Below are 6000 nucleotides of genomic sequence, written 5' to 3'. Positions count from 1 at the left end.
AACCCCAAGACACATAATTGTCAAATTCACCAGGGTTGAAATGAAGGAAAAAATGTTAAGGACAGGCAGAGAGAGAGGTCAGGTTACCCGCAAAGGGAAGCCCATCAGATTCAGGGAATCTTTCAGCAGAAACTCTACAAGCCAGAAGAGAGTGGGGGCCAATATTCAACATCCTTAAAAAAAAGAACTTTCAACCTAGAATTTCATATCCAGCCAAACTAAGCTTCATAAGTGAAGGAGAAATAAAATCCTTTACAAACAAGCAATTGCTAAGAGATTTTGTCACCACTAGGCCTACCTTATAAGAGCTCCTGAAAGAAGCACTAAACATAGAAAGGAACAACCAGCACCAGCCACTCCAAAAACATAGCAAATGGTAAAGATCATTGACAAAATGAAGAAACTGCATCAACTAATGGGCAAAACAACCTGTTAGCATCAAAATGGCAGGATCAAATTGACACATAACAATATTAATCTTAAACATAAATGGGCTAAATGGCCCAATCAAAAGAGACAGACTGGCAAATTGGATAAAAAGTCAAAACCCATAAGTGTGCTGTATTCAGGAAACCCATCTCACATGCAGGACAGACATAAGCTCAAAATAAAGGGATGGAGGAAGATTTACCAAGCAAATGGAGAGAAAAAAAAAAAAAAAAAAAAAAAAACATGAGTTGCAATCCTAGTCTCTGATAAAATGGACTTTAAACAAACAAGATCAAAAGAGACAAAGAAGGTCATTACATAATGGTAAAAGGATCAATGTAACAAGAAGAGCTAATGATCCTAAATATATACACATCCAATACAGGAACACCCAGATATAGAAATCAGATTTTTAATGACCTACAAAGAGACTTAGACTCCCACACAATAATAGTGGGAGAATTTAACACTCAACTGTCAATATTAGACAGATCAACAAGACAGAAAATTAACAAGGATATGGAGGACCTGAACTCAGACCTGAACCAAGCAAACCTAAGTTCTGTAGACATCTACAGAACTCTCCACCCCAAATCCACAGAGTATACATTCTTCTCAGCACCACATCACACCTATTCCAAAATTGACCACATAATTAGAAGTAAATCACTCCTCAGCAAATGCAAAAGAACAGAAATCATAACAGTCTCTCAGACCACAGTGCAATCAAATTAGAACTCAGGATAAACTAATTCAGAATCGCAAAACTTCATGGAAACTGAACAACTGGCTCCTGAATGTTGACTGCTTAAACAATGAAAAGAAGGCAGAAATAGAGATTTTCTTCAAAACCAATGAGAATGAAGACATAACATATCAGAATCTATGGGACACATTTAAAGCAGTGTCTAGAGGAAAAATTATAGCAATTAATTCCCATATGAGAGGCAAGGAAAGATGTAAAATCAACACCCTATCATCAAAATTGAAAGAGCTAGAGGAGAAAGATCAAAAAAAAAAAAAACTCAAAAGCTAGCAGAAGACAAGAAATAACTAAGATCAGAGCAGAACTGAAGGAGATAGAGGCACACAAACACAAAAAAAAACCCTTCAAAAAATCAATAAATCCAGGAGCTTGGTTTTGAAAAGATCAGCAAAATAGACTGACTGCTAGCCAGATTAATAAAAAAGAAAAGAGAGAAGAATCAAATAGATGCAATAAAAAATGATAAAGGGGATACCACTGCTGATTCCATAGAAATACAAACTACCATCAGAGATTACTACAAACAACTCTTTGCACATAAACGAGTAAAACTGGAAGAAAGGGATAAATTTTTGGACACTTGCACACTCCCAAGCCTAAACCATGAGGAAGCTGAAACCCTGAATAGACCAATAACAACGGCTGAAGTTGAGGCTGCGATTAATAGCTTACCAACCAAAAATAGCCCAGGTCCAGATGGGTTCACAGCCAAATACTACCAGATATACAAAGAGCTGATACCACTCCTTCTGAAACTATTCCAAACAATACAAAAAGAGGGAATCCTTCCCAAATCATTTAATGAACCAACGTCACCCTGAAACTCAAAACCCAGCAGAGACTCAACAAAAAAGAAAACTTCTGGCCAATATCCATGATGAACATAGATGCAAAAATCTTCAATAAAATACTGGCAAACCGATTGCAACAGCATATCAAAAATCTTATCCATCACAATCAAATAGGCTCAATTCCAGGGATGCAAGGCTGGTTCAACATACACAAATCTATAAATGTAATTCACCACATAAACAGAATCAAAGACAAAAACCACATGATTATCTCAATAGATGCAGAGAAGGCCTTCAACAAAATTCAACAGCCCTTTCTGCCAAAAACTCTCAAGAAACTAGGTATTGATGAAACATATTTCTAAATAATAACAGCTATTTATGACAAACCCACAGCCAATATCATACTGAATGGGCAAAAAACTGGAAGAATTCCCTTTGAAATCCAGCACTAGACAAGGATGCCCTCTCTTATCACTCCTATTCAATACAGTATTGGAAATTCTAGCCAGAGCAATCAGGCAAGAAAAAGAAATAAAGGGTATTCAATTACGAAAGGGGAAAGTCAAATTGTCTCTATTTGCAGATGACATGATTGTGTATTTAGAAGACCCCATCGTCTCAGCCCCAAATTTCCTGAAACTGATAAGCAACTTCGGCAGTCTCAGGATACAAAATCAATGTGCAAAAATCACAAGCATTCCTATACACCAATAACAGACTTAAAGAGAGCCAAATCAAGAACAAACTTCCATTCACAATTGCTACAAAGAGAATAAAATAGCTAGGAATACAATTAACAAAGGACGTAAAGGGTCTCTTCAAGGAGAACTATAAACCACTGCTCAAGGAAATAAGGGAGAACACAAACAGATGGAAAGACATTCCATGCTCATGGTTAGGAAGAATCAATAATGTGAAATTGGCCAACTGCCCAAAGTAATTTATAGATTCAACACCATTCCCATCAAGCTACCTATGACCCTCTTCACAGAACTGGAAAAAAAAATCTAAAACTTCATATGGAACTAAAAGAGAGCCTGCATAGCCAAGACAATCCTAAGCACTAAGAACAAAGCTGGAGGCATCATGCTACCTGACTTCAAACTATACTACAAGCCTACAGTAATCAACACAGCATGGTACTGGTATCAAAACAGAGATATAGACAAATGGAACAGAACAGAGGCCTTGGAGGCAATGACACATAACTACATCTACAACTATCTAATCTTTGACAAACAGGAAAAAAGAAAGAAAGCAGTGGGGAAAGGATTCCTTGTTTAATAAATGGTGTTGGGTCCAGGAATTTATCCATTTCTTTCAGGTTTACTAGTTTGTGTGCATAGAGTTGTTTGTAATAATCTCTGATGATGGTTTGAATTTCTGTGGAATCTGTGGTGATATCCCCTTTATCGTTTTTTATTGCATCAATTTGGTTATTCTCTCTTTTCAATTAATCTGGCTAGTGGTCTATTTTGTTGATCTTTTCAAAAAACCAGCTCCTGGACTTATTGATTTTTTGAAGGGTTTTTTGTGTCTCTATCTCCTTCAGTTCTGCTCTGATCTTAGCTATTTCTTGCCTTCTGCTAGACTTTGAGTTTTTCTGATCTTGCTCCTCTAGCTCTTTCAGTTTTGACGATAGAAATTCCATTTGACCCAGCAATCCCATTACTGGGTATATATCCAAAGGATTAGAAATCATTCTACTGTAAGGACACGTGCACATGAATGTTCATTGCAGCACGATTTACAATAGCAAAGACCTGGAACCAACCCAAATGCCCATCGATGATAGACTGGACAGGGAAAATGTGGCACATATGCACCATGAAATATTATACAGCCATCAAAAACGATGAGTTTGGGTCCTTTGTAGGGACATGGATGAACCTGGAAACCATCATTCTCAGCAAACTGACAGAAGAGCAGAAGATCAAACACCGCATGTTCTCACTCATAGGCGGGCGTTGAACAATGAGAACACATGGACACAGGGAGGGGAGCACTACACACTGGAGTCAGTTGGGGGGAAATAGGGGAGGGACTGTGAGGGGTGGGGAGCTGCAGAGAGATAGCAAGGGGAGAGATGCCAGATGTAGGTGATGGGGAGGAAGGCACAAATCACACTGCCACATGTGTACCTATACAACAATCTTGCATGTTCTTCACATGTACCCCAAAACCTAAAATGCAATAAAATAAATAAAATGGGAAAAAAATAAAAATAAATAAATAAATAAATAAATAAATGGTGTTGGGATAACTGGCTAGCCATGTGCAGAAAACAGAAACTGGACTCCTTCCTGATACCTTACACTAAAATTAACTCCAGATGAATTAAAGACTTAAACACAAGACCTAATATCATAAAAACCCTAGAAGGAAACCTAGGCAAAGCCATTCAGGACATAGACATAGGCAAGAACTTCATGACTAAAATACCAAAAGCATGGGCAACAAAGGCCAAAATAGACAAAGGGGATTTAATTAAACTCCAGAGCTTTTGTACAGCAAAAGAAACAATCATTAGAGTGAACCAGCAACCAAAAGAATGGGAAAAAAAGTTTTCCAATCTACTCATCCGACAATGAGCTAATATCCCAAATCAACAGAGAACTAAAATGAATTTATGAGAAAAAAACAAACAAACCCATTCAAAAGTGGGCAAAGGACATGAACAGACACTTTTCCAGGGAAGACATAAATGAGGCCAACAAACATTAAAAAATGCTCATCATCACTGGTCATTAGAGAAATGCAAATCAAAACCACATTGAGATACCACCTCACACCAGTTAGAATGGCAATCATTAAAAAATCTGGAGACAACAGATGCTGGAGAGGATGTGGAGAAATAGGAATACTTTTACACTGTTGGTGGGAGTGTAAATTAATTCAACCATTGTGGAAGACAGCGTGACGATTCCTCAAGGACCTAGAAACAGAAATTCCATATGACCCAGCAATCCCATTACTGGGTATATATCCAAAGGATTATAAATCGTTCTGTTATAAGGACACATGCACATGAATGTTCATTGCAGCACGGTTTACAATAGCAAAGACCTGGAACCAACCCAAATGCCCATCGATGACAGACTGTACAGGGAAAATGTGGCACATATACACCATGGAATACTATGCAGCCATAAACAATGATGAGTTGGTGCCCTTTGTAGGGACATGGATGAACCTGGAAACCATCATTCTCAGTAAACTGACACAAGAACAGAAAATCAAACATCACATTTCTCACTTATAGGTGGGTGTTGAACAAAGAGAATATATGGACACAGGGAGAGGAGCATCACACACTGGGATCTGTTGATGGGGACTAGGGGAGGGACAGCGGGGAAGGGAGGTTTGGGAGGGATAACATGGGGATAAATGCTAGATACAGGTGTTGGGGGTATGAAGGCAGCAAACCACATTGCCATGTATGTACCTGTGCAACAATCCTGCATGATCTGCTCTTGTACCCTAGAACCTAAAGTGAAAGACAAATTATATATATATTTATACATATATATGTATATGTATATATACACATATATATGTATATGTATATATACATATATATATATATATACACCTTAATTCTTATATTAAGGAAAGTTCCATTTTAGTTACCAAGTTTTGCTTAAAAGAGGAGTGCTTTTCACTAACCTCTATGACAGTATGAAAACATTTGGCTGCAATGAAGAATCTAAGTTTTAAAAACTATGTGTTGCACAATATTGCTATTACATTGTCCTCAATATTTAATTAACTAAAATATTACACTTTTGTAACCCACTTTGAGCATTAGTAGTTATGGACTTTCTGTGAGAAAAATATCAGAGGTCAATGTCTTAGCTCAGCCTAATTTAAGATAAAGTTAAAACAAAGACCCATTTCTCTCTCTCTCTCTCTCTCTTTTTTTTTTTTTTTTTTTTTTTTTTTTGAGATGGAGTCTTACCTTGCTCTGTCACACAGGCTGGATTGCAGCAGTGTGATCTCGGCTCATTGCAA

Source organism: Sapajus apella, unplaced genomic scaffold, assembly GCF_009761245.1.
Source record: "Sapajus apella isolate SASKATOON/1434 unplaced genomic scaffold, GSC_monkey_1.0 scaffold6, whole genome shotgun sequence".
NCBI classification, from domain to species: Eukaryota; Metazoa; Chordata; class Mammalia; order Primates; family Cebidae; genus Sapajus; species Sapajus apella.
The sequence above is the reverse complement of the archived record's forward strand: the minus strand, read 5'-3'. Positions refer to the sequence as shown.